This window comes from Ovis canadensis, chromosome 22 (assembly GCF_042477335.2).
Source record: "Ovis canadensis isolate MfBH-ARS-UI-01 breed Bighorn chromosome 22, ARS-UI_OviCan_v2, whole genome shotgun sequence".
NCBI lineage: Eukaryota > Metazoa > Chordata > Mammalia > Artiodactyla > Bovidae > Ovis > Ovis canadensis.
In genome coordinates this window covers 45,855,198-45,878,989 of record NC_091266.1, presented here as the reverse complement: position 1 = coordinate 45,878,989, position 23,792 = coordinate 45,855,198, and the positions used below count along the sequence as shown (strand labels likewise).

At 38.3% G+C, this 23,792-nt stretch overlaps 1 protein-coding gene across 16 annotated transcripts in view; it reads right to left on the bottom strand.

Annotated features, from left to right (window-relative positions):
* The window catches only part of ADD3 (adducin 3), a 129,778-nt gene that overhangs the window by 79,705 nt on the left and 26,281 nt on the right, over positions 1-23,792 (bottom strand). Inside the window, exon 2 of one of the 16 annotated variants that reach the window (XM_069567058.1) lies at positions 370-521. The exons of the other annotated variants lie outside the window; for them this stretch is intronic. The gene's annotated coding sequence lies outside the window, so the exon portion shown is untranslated. The remainder of the gene's footprint in view (positions 1-369; positions 522-23,792) is intronic. 16 annotated transcript variants of the gene reach the window in all.

Genomic DNA, 23,792 nt, shown 5'->3' with positions numbered 1-23,792 from the left:
ATATAAATAAGGTGGTGGTTTAGTCACTAAGTTCATGTCCTATTCTTGTGAATCCATGGGATTCTTGCTCCTTTGTCCATGGGATTCTCCAGGCAAGAATACTGGAGTGGGTTGCCATTTCCTTCTCCAGGGGATCCTTTCAACCCAGGAACGAACCCAGGTCTCCTTCATTGCAGGCAGATTCTTTACAGACTGAGCTATGAGGGAAGCCCATATAAATAAGAGAGGCTCAAAACAAAGGAAATAGTGATAAGCTCAAATGGGTGTGTCTAGAGAAGGGAGGAAGTGGTGAGCATCTTAACCAAGAAAACACTATAGAATTACTTTCAAAAGAATACTCCTTTTACTCGCTTGATTTTCTCAGCTTACCTTTTAAATCAATCAGAGGAGAGCACACCAGTGTTGCCGCAATCCTTAAAAGTGTTACCACAGGGTCTGACACACAAAAACAGAGCTCACTCTCAAACAGGAAGTCAACATGTTGTCAATTAGATGGTACACATTAGATATGAAAAGGTCAGCTGTATGGAAAAAATAATAAAAGAACATACGGAATGGAGAGAAGGAACTCTTTCTGAGATTTTGCTCTCTGCCACAGCAGGCTCCACAATTTATGAACAGCTGGGAAATTTCCTTTTCACAGGAAAAGGATGACTTCTTAGTTCACATGAAAGTGGAAATGAAAAATGAATGACTGTATCACACAGAAAAAAAGGTGTTTCCTGAAGAAAGGAGACAGAGCACTGCCTTTATTAAAACAAACACACGCACACACAGGAAAAGCATACACATGAAAACAGTAAGCAGAAAAAAATATTTTTTAAGAGATAAAGGAGAAAACAACTAAATCAAGGAACTATTTCCCATGATAGGAGTTAGCCTTAGTGGAATAATCATTTTGCCCCAGTGGGTTTATCTCAAATGCAAATACACTTAAGTGGAATAAGAACATATTTGCACTTTATATTCATGCAGGAATTTTTATATATTTTTTAAAAAATTAACTTTGTCTTTTTCTACACACACGCACACAAAGGATCCATGTTTCATCACTAACTTATCAGTAGTTCTTACAGTTCAGATTATTTCAAAGAATTGGTGTTTGGTTTATTCTTTAAATAAATCATACTAATCTTAGGAAGCATATTCTTTCATTCAACAAAAAAATATTCTCTGAGGGCCTACTGTGCACCAAATACCTGTTTATCTATTTGATACACAGTGGAGCACAAGCTTCCTGCCTTCCATGAAATTATACTACTCACAACTGTAAAGGACACATTTTAAAAATTGCTTTGTCTAGCTTTGTTGTACTCAATCGCAGCCGTGATTTTAAAACTTAACCGCAAAACAGAATTACATGAGTTTTAAAAAATCCCAATATCCAGGCTGCATCCCATACCATTTAAATCAGAATCTGGGGATGAGACCTGACCATCAGTATTTTTTTAAGCTTCTTAAATAACTACAAAGAACAGTCATATTTGAGTACTAGTGAACTACTGCATTAGTTCTCAACTTTGAGTCTCTGAAGAAATGAAGATAAAAATAAAGGATGCCTAGAAATAGATTCTTCCATGTTCTTCCCCCAATCCTACCAACCCAAAGTTAAGGAAGTTTATTTAGAGTACAAGACAATTTTCTTAGTGAGAAGGTGAAATCTACTTTCTATCTACATCAGTCTCACCCTAGTCAAGATATAACCCTGCAGGGGGCGGCTATCGAATTTGCTATTTCTGCCTACTGCTAGGACACCTGGGATGACTGGGGACAGAACAGTCATCCTGGATATGCTGACACACAGGAAGCATATAGGGGTGCTTCTATAATGCAATAATCATAGTATAAAATGTAATTGTTAAAAAATAATCCAATTAGAATTTTTAATTTTCCTTAATTTTTTTTTTATTATTTCCTTTTATTTATTTGGCTGTGTCGATCTTAGCTGTGACACACAGGATCTTTAGTTGTGGCAAGTGGTATTATCTAGTTCCCTGACCTGGGAATGAACCTGCCCGTCCCCCTGCACTGGGAGTGTGGGGTCCTAGCCACTGGCCCACCAGGGAAGTTCCTGGACTGTTTTTTGAAATCTTAGGATCAAAAGGGCACATCGGGGTTCAAATTAGCAAGAAGGGGTTATGCACCATTAATGCAAATACATGTTCAGGGGAAAATTAAAATAACCCCAAATCAAGATGTTTTGGTTCTCAGTGAGAAAAATACATGCAAGATCATTAGGAACTGCCCAAATCCGAAAGTAGGTATTATTAACAATGTTACGAAATTAAAGGGAAGAAAAGACAGACAAAAATTAAAGTCCTTTATAAAGCAAAATATAGTCCCTTTAACTTTCATATTTTTATACATTTATTTAAAAAGCAACTTAACTAGTAAAAGCAAAATTGAATTAAGTTTTTCCCCATCAAAGGTCATTCCTTGTACTTAACTATTTCATTAAAAATCAAAAGCTGATTTAAAAAAAACTAAGAACTGATTTATAAAATTCCATAGCATTTGAATTCTAGACCTGCACAGAACTTTTTAGAGAATATGCTTCATGATATCACAAAAGTTACATCTTTTAATTGAAAGTCATTACCTATTTTATAAATCTTTGTGCTTTTCTAGTTCACTGTATCCAAAAACCGCCTTCCCATTAGATTTTACAGCCAAATCCTTCAGGCAAGTCACTGATCCCTTCCTGATTATTTTCATCTCACATGTGAGTCACAAACATTTCTCAGCATTTATACCATGTGTGGTAATATCCACTATAATCAGTTTTTAGTATATATTTTTTCTCTTTGAAGTAAATATTCTAAATGCTTTAAGCATGTCCCATTAGTATGTCCCAAGAATGCACTTGGTAACAGTCCATGATTTTAAAGTAACATATTAGAAAAATAACATCATTCACAGACACCACAAAATCACCATTTCTAAGATACCAAAAGTGAAAGTGAAGTTGCTCAGTCGTGTCCGACTCTTTGCGACCCCATGGACTGTAGACTACCAGGCTTCTCTGTCCATGGAATTTTCCAGGCAAGAATACTGGAGTGGGTTGCCATTTCCTTCTCCAGGAGATCTTCCCGACCCAGGGATTGAACCCAGGTCTCCCACATTGTAGGCAGACGCTTTACCATCTGAGCCACCAGGGAAGTCAAACGATCCATTTAATATCTTTTGACATGTTTATGTACAAAGTTCACCCCATATTACAAAGATGTATTCCAAGTTGAAAACATCTTTCTCTCATCTATGATTAGAGAGATAAAGAGATCTTGTGGCTAAAAGCAAAGCCACTCTTGGTTAAGTCCCACATCTTTTCAAAGGAAAAAGTTTCCAGAGCAAACTATTAGGAAAAATTACTGGCAATTGTTTTTGGACACATGTAAAATATTCAATATAGAGTAAAGTTAGTTGTCACATAATAAGCAGTTAGAAAAGGAGTAGGATGGGGTAGTGAAGGGGAAACTGGGGCTATGAGAAAAGAACATGCAAGTATCACAGATTTCTTAAGAATCTGTGTCACTGAGTAACTACCCTCACCCCACCTCTTATCAACAAAGGCATCAAAAGATTTTGCAACCAAAGGAACTCTTGAGGAAACCATTGGAAACTGTTAATAACCTAGTGTTTCCTTATAACACTGACCACAGGAATCCAAACAACTTTCTAATAAAGGCATGGCTCTGGAAAGAACCAAAGTAATCTAATTATAATTCCATCTTCCCACTAGTATGCTACTGCTAAGTTGCTTCAGTTGTGTCCGACTCTGCGCAACCCCATAGACAGCAGCCCACCAAGCTCCTCATTCCTGAGATTCTCCAGGCAAGAACACTGGAGTGGGTTGCCATTTCCTTCTCCAATGCATGAAAGTGAAAAGTTAAAGTGAAGTCGCTCAGTCATGTCTGACTCTTAGCGACCCCACAGACAGCAGCCTACCAGGCTCCTCCATTCATGGGATTTTCCAGGCGAGAGTACTGGAGTGGGGGGCCATTGCCTTCTCCGTCCCACTATATAGCCACTGTCCAAACAGTCCCTTTGGAAGCTGAAGAAAACCCATCACGAGTTCTCCATTTGTTCTAGATATATGATGAGGGTACCTCTGAGGAAGATGGGCTATAAAGTAACTTCCTCAAGTGCACTTGGGAGGGACTGGAGATACGGATCTTGTATCTTAAATCTATGCCAGTGGTTTTAAGTTCAATACTTCTGTGAATCTATTCAGTGTTGACTAGATGAAAAATCTGATTTGTCCATTTCCCACTGCCTCTGTTAACTCTTGGTCAGAACAAATTAACACCCTAAACCATGAAGTTCATTTTTCACTTTCTATCCCAAATCTGGAGTTATTAACAAAAAATTCCATTTCTTCCCAAAGCATAAGGAAAGGTATTCCCCTATTTCTAAAAATTATATGTACTACTGTTTGTGAAGGGGGAAACCCTCAACTTCAGCTGAGCTGTAATCTTCAAATTAATTTTAATTCTCAATATAAAAAGAGGTCAAGACTAACTTTTTAAATCCTTAGTAGTTCTTACTTGCACTCTCCTGCTTTTTATAAAGTATAAGAATATATAAGCACATATAAAAGTGTTAGTTGCTCAGTTGTGTCCGACTCTGCAACCTGGTGGACTGTAGCCCACCAGGCTCCTCTGTCCATGGAATTCTCCAGGCAAGAATACTGAAGTGGGTAGCCATTCTCTTCTCTAGGGGTCTTCCCAACCCAGGGATTGAACCCAGTCTCCCAAACTGCAGGCATATTCTTTACCACCTAAGCCACTAGGGAAGCCCAGAAATATACACGCGCACACACACACACACAAGTATATATAAGTTTGTTCCTGAAATTGATCATTAAAGGAACCAGCTGACTAGAAGACATACAACTCAATCCAGGGACATTTTGCAAATGCAAAAATGGAAGTTACTCTGGTATGCAATTTATTCATGAAACTAATTATATATTTGAGGCTCATCAGAACCCTTCTGAATTATGACAGCTCAGGGATTAAGGTTTTCCCTTCAAGTCTAAGCTTCGGAGATGAAGGAGGGTAACAGTTATGCAGCTAGTTATTTCATCAGGAACACTTGGGATTGTGATGTGATTTTGGATTAATGTCTTTGCTGATTTATAAAAATCTGTTTGTAATTCAAACAGCCTTCAGGTCATAAGCTCATATGCTACCACAGGCACTATAATAGTCTGCATGTTTAGCTGGGCCAAAAGATTTCATAGTGGTTAGCCTGAATTTACCATAAGTGTTCCATTTTACTGTTACTGTCTAATTCCATCAAGAAAACTGGCATGATGGGCTTTTATGTCATCTAATAAAACATACTGTGCAAAGGAAGTCCAGATTGCAAAAAGATTACGTAGTCCCTTCTATGCGCATAGTGCCTTCTAGTTTACAATACACTTTCATAACTATTGTTTCCTTTTATGCTTAAAACAACTCTGAAAAATTATACTTCCATTAAATAGACAAAAACCTATCAAGGACACAGAGTTAATAATGGCAGGATTAGGACTGGAATCCAAGTCTTCTGACACCTGTGTTTTTATTCTTAGGTACACTTTAGAAACAAACTTTCAGCATATCAGTTTTTTTCTTTAGGGTTTTCTTAGACTTATGAAAAATCAAGTAAAAATAGTAAGTTATTAACATTGTAAGCATTTATAAAGACTTGAACTTTAGGTAATTCCATCACCTCAATAATTAATATGTGAAAATTATCAACTCTATTGCGATAAAGTACACACAACATAGAATTCAACATCCTAACCATGTTGAAGTGTAGAGTTTACTGGTATTCAATATATTCATAACACCGCACAACCATCGCCATCATCCACCCCCATAGCTCTTCTGTCTTATAAAACCAAAACTCCAACCTTATTCAGCTCAGTCGCTCAGTCGTGTCCAACTCTTTGAGACCCCATGAACCACAGCACGCCAGGCCTCCCTGTCCATCATCACCTCCCGGAGTTCACTCAGACTCACGTCCATTGAGTCCGTGATGCCATCCTGCCATCTCATCCTCTGTTGTCCCCTTCTCCTCCTGCCCCCAATCCCTCCCAGCATCAGAGTCTTTTCCAATGAGTCAACTCTTCTCATGAGGTGGCCAAAATACTTGAGTTTCAGCTTTAACATCAGTCCTTCCAATGAACATCCAGGACTGACCGTATTAAGAAATAACTTATTTCCCCTCCCCATCCCCTGGTGAACCACCATTGTATTTTCTGTCACTTCAAGTAGTCAAAATCTTAGATTCTCACATAAGTGGAGTCATCAAGTATTTGCCTTTTTTAACTGACTTATTTCACTTAGTATAATGTCCCTAAGATTCATCCATGTTGTAGCATATGTCAGAATTTTCTTCCTTTAAAAGGCTGAATACTATTCCATTGTATTTATATGTCACAGCAAGTTTATCCATTCATCCACAGATGCACATTTGAAAGCATGAAAGTGAAAGTCGCTCAGTCCTGTCTGATTTTGCAACCCCATGGACTGTAACCCATGAAATTCTCTAGGCCAGAATACTGGAGTGGGTAGCCGCTCCCTTCTTCAGGAGATCTTCCCAACCCAGGGATCGAACCTAGGTCTCCCACACTGCAGGCAGATTCTTTACCAGCTGAGCCACCAGGGAAGCCCACTTCTTTCACTTAGGAGCAAACCAGATTTTTTATTAACTCTGCCAAATATGGAGCACTCTACTCAGCACTTAGCCCAAAATATGAATATTTTAAAGCAAACTAATGTTCAGGAAGTACCACATGTAGTATTTCTGAAATTAAGGGTGAGAGTGATAATGAGCTGAGTAGTCTATGTAAAGATGCTGACTTACCACTATATTAATGGCAATCCACTCCAGTACTGTTGCCTGGAAAATCCCATGGACAGAGGAGCCTGGTAGACTACAGTCCACAGGGTCGCAAAGAGTCGACACGACTGAGTGACTTCACTTTCTATATCCACACATCACCAAAATAATTCAGAACACTTAGGTCAACAGTTCTATCAAATATTGTGAATACATCTGTCTGAATGTGTTATCACTACAGCTTTCTCCTGTTTCTTTCAGGTATTTTTTCCAGCTTGACATCATGTCAATCAGTATATACACTAGAATTAAATTTTCATTTACGATTTCTGTTCCAGGAGACGCTTACTCATTTCTTTACTCAGTGAAAATATTAATGATCAAGGAAAAGGAATCAGCGGTTCTATTAACTTCCCTGCAAGATTAGACTACTAATTATCAGTGAAGGTTCCATTTACTGGTTTTAAGTTAAAAAAAAAATCAAGCTAAAAAAAGCAATAACTCAAGTACATTCTGTGAAATAAACCTTGCCACTTTAAGTTCACAGAAGAATAGTATTGGGTATCAGAGCATATGCACTTGATTCTACTGTACATATGCTATTCTATTATTCAGCATGAGTATTACTAGAAATGCTGACTTAAGATATATCTAAACACCCAACAGTGACCTCATAGAATCCAGTTAGACAGCTTCTAACAACAATAACCCAAAAGATAATATATTGAGGAATGCTCGCTGAAAAGTGAAAAGCTTTCATACTCCATTATCATCTGCCACAAAAAAGAAATTTTCACATTAAGTCCAAACAGAAACTGGCATTATTTACATTCACCTACTTTAAAGTGAATCTAATAGCATCCTTTTTATTACTATTGAATAAAACGTGAAAATGTAGAAAGATGACTAATGGTAAATTGTTGAGAGTACTTCCCCCCTTCTGCTGTGATCTTATGCTCTCAGCCATCTGGATTGTATTTACTGTACTACTGGGAAATTGTATTTGCTCACTAACAAAAGTAAAATTTCTATCTTTCCTATTGTGTTTGCAGTTATTCCCATGTGCTAGACCAAGTATTTTGACCACCTCAGAATAGATTCTTGAAGGTCTCATTACTATTTATTAACAGAATATACTATCCTCCTTATAGTATGGTTGTTTCTGCACGACAGTTGAACATCAGTTTCTTTAAGCTGTAAGGAAATTCCTCTCTTCAACTTCTCTAGCAACCCTGTTGCTGAAAGGGTCTTAGTGCCTGTGATATAGTTAATTTCATGTGTCAGCTTGACTGGCCACAGATGTCCAGATTAAACGTCATTTCTGGGTTTGTCTGTGAGGGTGTTTCTGTATAAGATAGTATTTCAATCAGTGGGTTTATAGACTGCCCTCCCCAAGGGATGTCTATGTGGATGGGCATCATCTAATCCTTTGAAGGCCTCAGTTCAGTTCAGTTGCTCAGTTGTGTCCAACTCTTTGTGACCCCCATGGACTGCGGCATGCCAGGCTTCCCTGTCCATCACCAACTCCCATAGCCTGCTCAAACTCATGTCCATCGAATCAGTGATGCCATCCAACCATTTCATCCTCTGTCGCCCCCTTCTCCTGCCTTCACTCTTTCCCAGCATCAGGGTCTTTTCCAATGAATCAGTTCTTCACATCAGGTGGCCAAAGTACTGGAGTTTCAGCTTCAGCATCAGTCCTTCCAGTGAATATTCAGGACTGATTTCCTTCAGGATTGACTTCTTGGATCTCCTTGCAGTCTAAAGGACTCTCAAGAGTCTTCTCTAACACGTCAGTTCAAAAGCATCAATTCTTTGGCCTGAACAGAACAAAAGGTGGAGGAAGAAGGAACTCGCTTTTAAGCCATTCTGCCTTACTGTTTGAGCTGGGACATCTCATCTCCTGCTCTCAGACTGAGATTTACACCATGAGCTTCCCTGAGCATTTAAACACATTATTGACTGGAGATGTATTAATGCTACTGGTGTTAGTTTCTACAAAAATCCCCCGGTCAATAATGTGTTAAAAGTAAAAACTAACTTATTTTTAAAATAACTATACTTAAAGAACACTGCTCCTGCTATAAGACTCTATTCCTGTATCTAGGACTGCTTCTGTTTCGCTCATTTGTTTTTTTAGATTCCAAATATAAGTGAGATCATTAGCATTTGTCTTTCTCTATCTAACTTCTTTCACTTAGGATAGTATCTTCTAGGTCCATTCATATTCTTACAAAGGTAAGAGTTCATCCTTTTATATGGCTGAGTAATACTCCATTATATAAACATTATATATTACATATATAATGCATGAATATTATATGTGATGTGAACTCACTGAAAAAGACCTTGATGCTAGGAAAGACTGAGGGCAGGAGGAGAAGGGGGTGACAGAGGATGAGATGGTTGGATGGAATCATCGACTCAATGGACCTGAGTTTGAGCAAACTCTGGGAGATAGTGAAGGACAGGAAAGCCTGGAGTGCTATAGTTCATGGGGTCGCAAAGAGTCAGGCAGGACTGAGCAACTGAACAAAAAATGTATAAGATATATAAACATATATAATTTTATATAATAATTTAGTCATGTTATATATAAGGATATACATATCAATTTATCAATCACATCTTCTCTATCTACTCATCTATTGATGGGTACTTAGGCTGCATCTATACTGGCTACTGTAAACGATGCTTCAATGAATATAGGGCTGTATATGTATTTTGAATTAGTGTTTTGTCTTTGGGTAAACACCCAAAATTCCACTGTCTTTAAGAAGACAAATACTTCATCTTAGTAGAGTTTGTCACACATGGATAAACCTTAAGGTACACTGTAAATATTGGAATCATACTGGGTCTCAGCACATACAACAAACAAACAAAAGGAACGAACTGTCCTGCATTAGGACAGCATTTCAGTTTTCTCTTTTCCAATTTTAAGCCAATATTTTCAAACTAGTACTTTATAATGCTTCATCAAGCACTATATATATGAAGTTCCAGAAACAAAAACATAAAAATATACAATTCTTACTGTCAAGGAGCCAATGACCTAATAGGCCGGAAGACACAATAATACAGTGATTAAATTCTCTCATAATGTCTCACATAGTATATACTTACACCTATGAAGTCTAATTAATGCAACCATAAGTTTTCTTTTTCTGCTAAGTACTTAGCGAATTTTCTTATAAAAGATTCAAAAGAATACCATCCCTGATTCTCTTTCCAAATACAAAAAAATCAATCCTTCCTTTGAACTACCACAGTCATTGATGTGTACCTCTTCACCACTTTATACATACATGTATACAGCATGTTCTCTTGAAGCAATTTGATACTCCTTAAGGAAAGGATCTATTTCTGGTTTATCTTTGCATCCTTTATCTTGTTTAATAACAGCAAGGATTAAAATATTTATCGAATGAAGAATTTAGAACCCCATGAAGTAATTTGAAAATAACATCTTAGTTTCAAGGGATTAATGTAGCTTTTAAAAATTCCCAGTCTGTCTTGAGAGAACTTATTCAGTGGAAAAATGTGGCTTCCAATGGTGATTTTTTTTCTCCTCAAAGAAAGACGGGTTCTTCTCACCATGTTATTCTTCCCAAGCTATTCATCCTTTGTTGAAACATAAGAATTAAAAATTGGACTGAGTAATTCAACCATAAAAATAGTAACAGCAAATCGGTAAGTAAAATATCTAGAAATATCCAAAGAGAACTTATATAGTAAAGGTAGAAAGTCATAAGAACCACCCATGGAATTCTCCAGGCCAAAATACTGGAGTGGGTAGCCTTTCCCTTCTCCAGGGGATCTTCCCAACTCAGGGATAGAACCGGGGTCTCTCACATTGCAGGCGGATTCTTTACCAGCTGAGCCATAAGGGAAGCCCAAGAATACTGGAGTAGGTAGCCTATCCCTTCTCCAGGGGATCTTCCTGACCCAGGAATCGAACCGGGGTCTCCTGCATTGCAGGCAGATTCTTTACCAACTGAGCTATTAGGGAAGCACCAAGGAAAGACTAGCTATACTTTAAAAATAGAATTGTTAGCAAATACTAAGGTGGGAATCAATTTCTTTACATGATAATGTTAAGAGCTTTCTCTGAAAACATTATTCAGATACACCTGAGAATAAATTCTACTTCTTTCAAAAATATACATGCCTGGATTTGAAAAGTTTCTATTATATAATTTTAAAATACCAAAAAACTTGATGAATATATTAATCTTATTTTATTAGTGCTTAAAGTTCATTTCAGGAAAAAAATTCACCTGGCTTTAAGGACTAAGACAACCTCAAGTAAAGTTACAGTTACTACCAGAGCAGAAAGAGATGTTTACCTGTAAAGAGCAAGCAGATTGACTAAAAACTGGACTGGCCTAACAACCATACAGACCAAGGTCTCCAGCACAATTGAAATGCAAACAAAACCACTGTGTCCTCCCTAGGCTGTTCCACAGCCTGGAAATAAATTTTTTAAATCAACATTCTAGACCACTGAACCAGAATTAATCATTACTGGCCCAGTGCATGCAATTTGCCAAAAAGCTGAAATACATAATGATTCATGAAAAACAAAATAAAAGGTAACCCATTAAAATTCTGAAGTGAAAAAACATGCATTCTACTTTTTCTCAAAGTTTTAAATATTAATTTAGATCAAAATTAATCTAAATTTTCTTTGGTAGGTATTTATTTTTAGACAAAGAACAAAATCAAATTGTTTCATCATTAGTGGAAACCTTCTTATGAAATAACTAGATGATGGAAACCGTTGAAGAAGTACTTATTTGTAATTACCAGGATAATTAGATTTGGTTCCTGAGTTTAAGATGTGAAAAACTTGATGGAAAAAAGTACCAGACACAATCAGCTATGAGTAAGATTATTAGTATCATATAATAAAGCTAAAGCTAAACTAAAATCCATATTATATGTAATTCCAGAATATTCCCTGATTTAAAATAGCATTAATTGAAATAAATTATTTTTTCTCTTTTAAAAGTATGAGGCTTTTTGGTAAAAATATCTGTAGGCTTATTTCTCACATAGGATTGTTCTTATAGGATTATTTTATTTAAAGAAATTTTTTCTAGTTCACCTATCATATACTCCTAAACATTTCCAAATCACTTGGGCAAGACTGAACTTGACAAACATGTTCTCATAAATTAGCAAAACACTTGTCTACTTGTCAAACCTCCTGAAGGCCTGGGCTCTCTGTAACCTCCTGGCTGTCTTCCCCACCAATGGCCTCACTGCCCTCCTCCTGAGAAGACAATATAGAATATTAGTATAAACAGGCTTCCTTGGTGGCTGAGACAGTGAAGAATTCGCCTGCAATGCGGGAGACCTGCGTTCGATCTCTGGGTTGGGAGGATCCGCTGGAGGAGGGCATTGCAACCCACTCCAGTATTCTTGCCTGGAGAATTCCCATGGACAGAGAAGCCTGGTGGGCTATATACAGTCCGTGGGGTCACAGAGTCGGACACGACTGAGCAACTAAGCACACAGCACATTTCAATATAGTTGTGTTTTAAATCACCTTATTCTTCTTAATATGGTTTCTAGTTTTCCCCCAGAGAAGTAACTGTTTTCTAATTATGACAAGCTCTGATATAAGCAATAATAATGCCTTTAAGACACAACATTATTTGAGAACAACTACAGAATTCCTTACCTATAATTATCTAATCACAAAGTATATTTTCAAAGAATGAGGACTCCTTTTACAACATATAAAGTCATAAAATCTTCCAGAAGATTTTTCTAAGATAAGGAATTTAATGCAGGACTCATGGATTCCAAGAGCTTGGAATGAATAACTTCAGAAAAATTAATTTGGATTTCCTCAAATCAAATACAAAAATTATATGTATTCTCTTCTGGGGAGAGTCCATAGCTTTCATCAGATTCTCAAAATGGCCTGTGACCCCTAAAGAGTTTAGGAAGTGACCTAACTAGATTGCGAGTTGTAAGTATGGTTTCTTTGGCACATGCCTATCATTGTGAGGTTATCTATTATATGTAGCTTCTTGCTGATTTAAATTCTCACGTTTGCAAAATATTTGCTTCTTGAGATATATAATGGAACAGACCTAAAACATCTTTATATTAACATAACTCATTTACTTGCCATTTCTTGTATGACAGAATCAGAGCAATGAATTTGCCCATAATTCTGAGCACACAAGTGGAAATGTGCTATGCATGTGAACATTACACATAACCCTGCAGAAAAAAAAACCTTGAGAACCGCGGATCTGAAACAACCTCCTTATTTTAATGATGAAGAAACAGCCTCAGAGATTTGAAGTGATTTCTTCAAAGTCACAGAGAAGTTCTAGTACTTCTATCTATGTAATCTCAAGCAGGGCTGGGATTAGAATGGATCCCTATTTTTTTGGTCTGGATTGCAACTATAAAAAGAATTGTTTTATACTTTGGTATCTGACAAAGTTTCACCTTTGGCATACTTCTTTCACTGTGCACATTCACCTTGGACAACCTCATCTGCCTCCCATAACCTCAACTATCATCCTCCTCTCCCATTCACAAATCTGTATTTCCAGTCCTGTCAAACTCCTTGTGCTTTATACAAAATGTTCAGTTGCCCACTTGATATCTCCTACTGCTGTCCAAGTCTCTCAACTTTCACATGCTGAAAAATCAAACTCATATTTCCCACACATCCTTCTATAGAAATAGATGAGATCTTTGTCACAGCTTTCTTTCTCTATGCCAGAAACCCAGGAGTTTCTTGAACTGGACCTTTACCTCCTACATCAGGGTTAATAACCAACTCCTTCTGATTTTACCATTTTTCCTCTCAGGACTCTTCCTCTCTCTTCCTCTTTATCCCTGAGACTACTAATTCATTTCAGACGCTTATTCTCTCTCTCCTGGAATACTACAACAATCTCTCTGCCTTCAATCTTTCATCCTTCAATCTACTTTTAATATTGTTGCCAAAATGAGATTTTTTAAAACCAATCTGACCCCATCACTCCTTTTCCCATAAATTCTTCAATGGCTCCCCCATTACCCAAAGAATGAAGTCTAAATTCCCTCACATGGAAATTTTACCACGATAAAATCTTTACTATAAATTACTGCTGCAATGAAATAAAGAGTACTTAAATCTGCAATAACTACTAACAATGGGTAACCATTAAAAATATTACTATAAAGTATGTGTGCATGCTCAGTTATGTCTGACTTTGAGACCCCATGGACTGTAGCCCACCAGGCTTCTCTGTCCATGGAATTTTCTAGGAAGGAATACTGGAGTGGGTTACCATTTCGTACTCTAGGGGCTCTTCCTAACCCAGAAATCGAACCTGAGTCTCCTGCACTGGTAGGCAGATTCTTTACCGTTGCGCCATCTTTACAACCAGATATACATATATATACATCTATCTATCTATCTACCTCACATCTTCTGTGTCCATTCATCTGTTGATGGACATTTAGGTTGTTTCCATGTCTTGGCTATTGTAAATAGTGCTGCTGTGAACAAAGGGGTCCATGTACCTTTTGGAATTACAGTTTCGTGTGGGTATACATCCAAGAGTAGGATTGTTGGATTATATGGTTAACTATTTTCAGTTTTTTCAAGGAACCTCCACACTCTTCTTAGTGGCTACACCAATTTACATTCCCACCAATGGTGCAGAAGGGTTTCTTTTTCTCCACAGTCTCTCCAGCAGTTATTATTTGAAGACCTGTTGATGATGGCAATTCTGGCTGATGTGAGGTGATACCTCGTTGTAGTTCTGATTTGCATTTTTCTAATAATTAGCAATGTGGAGCATCTTTTCATGTGCCTGTTGGCCATCTGTATGCCTTCCTTGGAGAAATGTCTATTTAAGTCTTCTGCCCATTTTCTTGAGTGGGGTTATTTGTTTTACTGTAAAGTACATATGTATCAATTAGTACATGTATTAATTGGTTTTGGATGTGTGCTATACAATTCTGCCAGTGTGAATTTGTTTAATTATGTTTCAGGTAACCTGGCCCATTAATCACCTGTCAATCTTGGCAAATGTTTTACATGATCTATCTTCACCAGGTAGAGAAAAAAAGCTACATCACTTTTCTTTCACTGAGTGTATTCTCATCCAAACCTCACTTAAACAAGCATTGCTGGCAATGTCTAACATCTCCTTATAAGATAAAGATTGGAAATCTGTGGAAACATTAACGTCCCTAATGATTTACCTAAAACACCACTGGTATTTGTTGTGAGCAGCCTCTAAGATGGCCCCCTGTGAGTTCAACCTCCTGGTATTCACATTCTTGTGAAGTCCACTCCCACACTGTATTATGACTGCCAGTTGCAAAAGATTCAAGATCTAGGGCAGGATCTGAAGACCTGGAGGAAGGAGCCATTATTTGGATGGGCCTGGATCTCAAATCCACCCCTCTCCCATTTACACTGAAGGTCACATAGTGAAAAGTAAACTGCTATATTAAGTCACTGAATTCTGAAGCTCCAATACTTCGGCCACCTAATGCGAAGAGCCAACTCATTAGAAAAACCCCTGATGCTGGGAAAGACTGAGGCAGGAGGAGAAGGGGGTGACAGAGGACGAGATGGTTGGATGGCATCCCTGACTCAATGGACATGAGTTTAAGCAAGCTCTGGGAGATAGTTAAGGACAGGGAAGCCTGGCGTGCTGCAGTCCATGGGGTCACAGAGTCAGACATGACTGAGCGACTGAACAACAACAAAGTACCAAAGTGACTGTAATGTATTAGGCGCTCTCTGGGGGATGACTGATTCTTGGTTTTTATTTACTAATGTGTATCTGTATTTCCTAAACATTTTATAATGGGCTTATATTATTCTTACAGTCAGAAACAAACATTTTTAAAAAATGAAACACACACATGCACACATTATAGGCCACGAAATGGCAGTAATTTATTTGGATTTACATAGATTTTTAAGTCACCAAAAACATTACAATCTCAAAAATAAATATTGTGTGCCATTAATTTTTAAGAAGTTGAACTATGTGGCTAGTTACTACCCCAATGTGCCACAAAATTTCCCTTCGTGCCAGTGTCAAAGAATAGCAAGAGCCCTGAGGCAAGACGGAACCAGTGGTCAAGTGACCTGTAAATGGCTGGTGCTGTGACCTTGGGCAAGTCTGGGAAAAGTTCCCTTTTTACCATGTCAAATGAGAAAGGTGGACTGGATGACCTCTAACGTTTATGAACAGCTCGTTACAAGTAGCATTTTCTCACTTTTTTATTATGATGTACCCAGTGCTCCTATAACTGTCCATCCTCCAGAAACCCACCTGCTCATTCTCAGAACTCAGTACCTGGCTATTTCTGGAAAGGAAGAAAGCACTAGTCTGATTAACCACAGGCCAGGAAGGGACTGAGATAACAAAAGAACAGTTCCTTGAAGAGGGATACTCTGATTCTCTTCGCCTAACTTCTAACTCCAGCAGGCTAGTCATGACACTACTTTTGACTGCTAGGCAGTAATCTGCACACCCTGCTATGCACAGTATCCTCCTGCCCTAAAATGCCAGCATGAAATGAGAAGATCACATATATGACAGTCTCCCAGAGAGTGGGAATCATCTGTTTGAAATAAACGGTAACTAGACTTGTGGCGGTGATCAATTCGTAGTATATACAGATGTCAAATTATGTCATACACCCTAAATATATAACAAAAAAAGAAATATAGGTTTCTCTGGAAAGGACAAGGAGTAATGAGCTGAAGCCACACAGGTGATCTGAAGCTGCTCGTGAATCTCGTGAAGTCCATGGTAGAAGGTAAGAATGACGAGACTGTCCCTGAAGCTTAATGCCTGGGCATGGCAGTGGAAGCTAAGGCCCCAGTGTGGGTGATACACAGAGTCCTTCCCTAGCAATGGAGGAAACATCAATCTCCTTGGACACACTCAGTGGCAACTCCCTAACAAGTCATTACCACAGCTCGATGGAATTACCTTTTTGTTGCACACACAGTCATGCTTCCAAGCATGGCCCAACCCTGGAGGCTGAGCAGCATCCACTTCTGTGTCAACCACCTCACAGACCTAGAAGCTTCGACTTACCTCTCAACAACTAACTTTTTCGCTTTTTCTCAAGTGGGGGTAAAGCATCTTAAGCCACAAAGAACTCTGTTGATGCTGCATATACATGACTCAGGAAGGCTACTTACATGACTTCTGCCTAAAGACTTTCTGGTAGAGTCTACACTGAGGAGCAGCCAGAGCCTTCGAGTTAAGAAAGGACACAGGAGTTTTAACCTTCCCCTGAAATAAAGGGTCTGACTCCATTTTTGATATCTGACTTATTTTTCTCCCAGTTTTATTGAGGTATAATTGTTATTTAAAAACTGCACATAATGAATGAATTAGGTGAGTTTGGATGTATGCATATACTCATTTTACCAGCACCACAATCCACGTAATAAACACATCCAATACCTAAAAAAACACCCAAAAAACAAAAAAACCCTAAACAAGACCACTTTAAAAGATGTATTTTCTAAATTATGAAAGATGATGTTTACGTGAGAAATATCAAAGCTTGGAGAAGGCATAAAGAATTCCAAGACTGGTAAAAATACTGTACAATTATAAACTGACTCCATTGTATAAAACTGTCTCACTGTAGATTGTTTTAAAAAATGAAGGAAACCAACGTCGTAAAAGCTAATAAGAAAAGAAGGCTTCTGGAATAGTTCCATAACAGAAGATGGCTGGCTTTTGATGGGGACAGTGGGTGGCCTGAGGGAGGAAAAGGGATGAAAGGAAAAGAAAGATTCAAAAAGATTCCCTAGTCTAGAAAAAAATAACAGTGGTTCTCAAATCTGGCCTCAGAACAGCATCACCTGAAAATGTGTTAGAAATGCAAATTATTGGGCGTTACTCCAAACTGCTGAATCAGAAAGTGTGGGGGTGTGGCCCAGCAAGCTGTGGTTTAACAAGCCCACCAGCTGCTCCCAATGCAGGCTAACATCTGAGAACCACTAGTCAAAAAGGCTTTACAGTATCACTGGTGGCAAGAGAGTAAGTCCCTCTCCAGGTAGCTAGGATGGTTAACTCCACAAGTGAGTCTCTCTTTTAGTCAGGTTGTCTAGTTTGGCTTGAAGTTTTTCGATACCATTTCTGTTGCTGAGCAGTTCCTTTCTGGTGGAGTTAGTTATCACTCTAATCTTTTGGCTTTCTCACCAAGCAGTATCTTATGGATGAAAGGAAACTGTGGATAAGACAACTAATTACCTTATTTCCACAAGAGAGCTAGTTTAAAGATCTTGTACTAACATAATACTAAAGGGAACCGTTTTTATATTTCAGTAAAAGAATCTCTCCCTCAATTCCATTTGGGGTTTGATGGTCTAGTCATAAATGCCATTTTTAGTTATTCAGCAAATGGCAAGCCAAAGCTAACAGACACATGGTCTTCCAAATACAACTGAAAATAAAATACTGCCTCATGGTTTGGTTTGGTGGTTAATGGTAAGAGCTATTTCTTTTCTTGTAGGAGGTTATATTTATACATTACATATTCCAAAACCTGAAACATGGCTGCCTAAGCTTTTTGAGTTTAATTTAATGTATGCACTAGCTCACACTGGGAAGCCTGAATATATTTAGTATTTTCTATTACTCACAATATGACACAAATTTCCAGTTTTCCAACCTGGGGATGATTCAAGATCCACATTTAGCTGTAACATTTTTAAAAATTCTCAGATGTCATTTAAGAAATTCATGAAAAGCAAAAAATGCTTAAAATCCCTGATGTATATTCTGGTTAGAGAATATAAATAGTAGGCTTTGAAACAGTGGCTAATTTGTTTATTCTTAGAGTGTCATTGTCTAGATTGACAGTCTCAAAACTTCATTTCATAGAACTAATTACATGGCAGTATCTTGGGTTACTGAAATCTTTGGTTCTCCTCCCAGTTCAAATAAAAACAATTACAGACTGGTCTGTTGTTTAATCGCTAAGTTGTGTCCGACTCTTTGCAGCCCCATGGACTGTAGCCCGCCAGGCTTCTCTGTCCATGGGACTTCCCAGGCAAGAATACTCGAGTGGGTTGCCATTTCCTTTTCCAAGGGATCTTTCTGACCCAGGGATCGAACCCACATCTCCTGCACTGCAGGTGGATTCTTTACCACTGAGTCACCAGTAACGCCCAGAGACTACTTTAATTGCTACTGAAACATCTCTTTACCTAATAGTTGAATTTAAGACAATTATATTTTATTTTATCCTTGAAAAAATATATAATTAGAAAATAGCATGTTAAATTATCTGGCCTACCAAAAGTATATGTAAATTTTAAAGTATAAGAAAAATTATATTTATAAAAAACATCCAAATGCCCCCAAAAGATAATGTCAACATCAATGTAAAGACATACCACATATGTAAAATTACAAAGTTTCTACATAAAGTTGTCTTATAAGATCATTTTAAAACAAAAGTTTTAAGCACAACCATGTCTCCCCTAGGCTAAGATATCAGTAACTGTCAAACATAATTTTTAAAAAGGGGAATAATCACAAAAACAAGCTCTGAGATCTGCTAATATATAATTTAAGGCATTATTTCCCCCCAGTATAGTCTATAAAACAAGAGTTCCCTGGGATATTAATACATGTTACTACAGAGACTGCTTTCCCTGGTCTATGTGACATATTCAATTTGCAATATAGACTTTTTTAAAAAAGGTAATCCCAGTACTTAGCAATGCTTCTCAGTCTTGGCTTATGCTAATATGCATTATGAGCCTTTAAGAGAGACTGCAGAAAACAGTTTCCCAAACATATTTGGAACTATTTTTCCTGGGAAATCTTTTAGAACTAATGATCTACAGAACATGCTGTGAGAAATGCTACTCTGTGGCATGTGATTTCTAACATGATCATGAAAGTGTATATTAACACTTATGGGCAGGGTAACTTTGGAGTTTAAAAGGATCCATATTAGTTCTTCAGGTCTAATCCCCATCTACAGTGTTTGAATTCCTTTTCATTTACAGCAAGTGATCTTTGACTAAGCCTCTCTACCAGTTCACCTTTTAAGCAGAGTATTAGTGTAGAGCTTATTCTGCACTAGGCAGAAAGTTAGCTGCCTACAGTTTCTAGGGTTAACCCATCTGCACTTCAGGATCTTTCCTGTTCATAGAGATTAAGGAGGAAACAAGATATGATCCTAAGAACTCAAAATAGAAATGAAAAATAAATGAGTGCAATACAATGAACTTATTGTTCCTGCTATTATTCACAAAAATGCATGAAGTATTTGCACTACATATATTACAATGTTTATACTATATACATTCAATAGAGCACATGAGACTTTTAAAATTAAAAATTTACTTATTTTTAAAGTAACTATACTTCAAGAACACTGCTTCCGCTATGAAATTCCATTCCCCAGAAATGGGCTCATCTGATTAGCACAAATGACCTGCCAGCTGGATGGATCTCAAGTAAAGTTCAAAACTGGCATTTGGCAAAATATCCCTGTACCCAGCATTTTACATGGAATACAAATTAAAGATGCATTCCGGGATTGCCCTGAGAACCAAAAAACTGCATGGCAACATGAATATATTCAATAGATATCCTCTTTATGCTAATATATTATCCTCTTTATGCTAAATTTGCAAGATGAGCAGTTTAAATAATACTTTAAATTCTGTGCTTGAATTCTGCTTACATTCATTCTGTGTAAGTCTGTTGGTGTCTAACACTGGATTAAGAAAGACTGCCATCTGGTAGTTACAGCAACCCTTTACTAACGTGATCGGAAGTTGAAGACCATGAGCCTCAAAGAAATGCAAACCAGGTTTATTACTATATCAAAATCTTTTTCTTTTTTAAGTCATTGAATCGGGCTTTTCACTTAAAGAGAACATTGTGTGCGGTTGCACACTCATGCATTATATAATCGACCTACAAAAGTCAAGTTTTTAAAGGGGTTAAAAGGATGAAAGATTGAATTAAATAAGCAATTAGGTCTACATTCCCTTCACCCACAAGGCTGCCACTGTCCTTTTTATAAAGCCTAGGGATGACAGCCAAATTAGTCTGACTTGCTGGCCATTTAACTCTAACTTCCCTTAATCATGTGAGTGTTCTTGGGTACACATTTTTTCCTATCAATGGTGTTTCAGGTAAACAACACTTCAGATGCAGAGTAAACAACAGTATAAAAACACTAATAACGTGAATACAGCACATGAGCCTATCTAAAGTGTTTTCAAACTCATCATGATCTTATTAAAACATGAAGGTAAAGTCAGAGAGGGAGAAACACAATGATTATCTCAGATTCTGTAGTTTCCTAGGGTTACACGGTTAGGGATGGTAGAGCTGGGAGAACTGAATCTACATCATCTAGTTAGAAATTTCGTTTTCTTTCTAGTATATCACAGTTTCTTCCCTGAAATAACAGTATCTTATATTTACATGGCTTCTAGTATTATATATATAATGTGTATACATGAATAAAAGGGCTTTGCATTTTGAACTTGCCCAAACCTCCCTGTGGCCCACCTCCAGTCTAGTTTCACTCCTTGAACCTCTCTCTTCTTCCTTTTCTCCCCTTATTTTTTTCAAAGTCACTACCACTTGCTTGAGCCAAGTGAAGGCAGCAGAGTAAATGCCACATCCAGCCTTCCAGAGCATTCATGGATTATGACTACATCTACTCCAACTTATAGACAAACAGGCCAACACATGGACTATTTCTCTCTTGTTCTCATTCTTCATGCAATAATGTCAAGGACACAGCCAGCTCAATACGCTTATTCTATCCCATTATTTCCTTTCAACCCCCTTTATTAAAAGAAAAAAACAAAAAACCTTTATTAAAAGCAAAAACAAAAACCCTTCCTTATAGGACCAGTCTCTGAAATCTAAGATTTGATAGCCCTGGAATTCAGAGAAATCCTCCTCTTGTGTCTCTTCCTGAAGGCATCTGAAACATTCTTTGTTGATTGATTTTCAAGGTGGAAGCGATGCTTTCCCAGGAGGCCTCAAGATTATCTATCCTGCTCCACAGGCTGTCAATAAACTTAAGCCTCTCCATTAAAGTCTGGGCTACTGCCAGGTACTAGACAGGGAAGGAAGGCAACCTGGAGTGAGGAGCACTGAGGTCATTCACCAAGACAAAGGAAACCAAAGATCAGTCAACACTGTTCGGCCAGAGACCCCTTTATATTGAACATTCTTTTTCAGACTAAAGTACACACACACAGTTAATGGAAAACATGAGTAGAGCGTAATAAAGGACAAAGAACATTGGCTCTGGGATTAGAGAGATTTGGGACGGAATTTTGATTTTGCCACATAGCTGCCACTAGCGGAGAAGGCAATGGCTCCCCACTCCAGTACTCCTGCCTGGAAAATCCCAAGGATGGAAGAGCCTGGAAGGCTGCAGTCCATGGGGTCGCTGAGGGTTGGACATGACTAAGCGACTTCACTTTTTCACTTTCATGCATTGGAGAAGGAAATGGCAATCCACTCCAGTGTTCTTGCCTGGAGAATCCCAGGGACGAGGGAGCCTGGTGGGCTGCCGTCTATGGGGTCACACAGAGTCAGACACGACTGAAGTGACTTAGCAGCAGCAGCTAACCCAGGGCAAAGAACAACGTACGTGGATCTCTTTTGGCATTTGTAATATCGATCTTGAAGAACTGACGGGAGGATTCAAGATTTTATATAAAGTATCTAGCACACTATCTGATACACGGCAGGTACCCAATATATGGTACTTATAAATCTATCTTTTTAATCACTTAGCTTCAAGAAATTTCCTAAAGGAAATCAGTCCTGAATATTCATTGGAAGGACTGAAGCTGAAGCTCCAATCCTTTGGCCACCTGGTGTGAAGAACTGACTCACTGGAAAAGACCCTGATGCTGGGAAAGATTGAAGGCAGGAGAAGGGGATGACAGAGGATGAGATGGTTGGATGGCATCACTGACTCAATGGACATGAATTTGAGTAAACTCTGGGAGTTGGTGATGGGCAGGAAGGCTTGGCAGTCCATGGGGTCACAAAGAGTCGGACACGACTGAACAACTGAACTGAACTGAGCTTCAAGAAGCTGGTCAGGAACTAGCAATCATTTGGAGTCGTGGGCAGAGTAACTCTCTCACTGGGAGAGTTAAAGAAGTGGGGAGAGAGTGGCTGCTTGTGGACAATGGCTCTTAGAACAGCACGTAATAGGAAGCGGCCCAGCCAACTCAGCCGAAAGACCTGTTGCTGAGGTGGCCTGAGGGGGCATTTCCCTGAACATCTCAGTAAGAGAGAACAGTAAGAACACAATGTAAACTCTTACAACAGCATTGTCCAATAGAAATAAAATGTGAGCCACAACTGCTTTTATATTTTCCAGCAGTCATATTAAACATGTAAAAAGAAACAGGTGAAATTAATTTTAATGATCTATTTTATTTAATTCAATATATCAAAATATCATTTCAACATGTAATAAATATTAAAAATTGAGTTCCTTTACAGTCTTTTTCTTGTGCAAAATCTAGCATGTATTTTCCACTTAACACTACATTTCAATTAAGTCTTAGTTACATTTCAAGCAGTCAGTATACACAGCTAGTGCCTGAGTTACTGGGCAGTGGGGCTCTATAATCCTGACCCCAAGGCTGGGCCCAGTCCATAGACTCTACCCTTTTAAAACTCATTATTCACCACCCCACTGTGTGCATGCATGCTAAGTCACTTTAGTCGTGACCAACTCTTTGCGATCCCATGAACTCTAACTTCCAGGCTCCTCTGTCCATGGGATTCTTCAGGCAAGAATACTGGAGTGGGTTGCCATGCCCTCCTCCAGGGGACCTTCCTGACCCAGGGAACCTTCCTGACCCAGGGAACCTTCCTGACCCAGGGAACCTTCCTGACCCAGGGAACCTTCCTGACCCAGGGAACCTTCCTGAC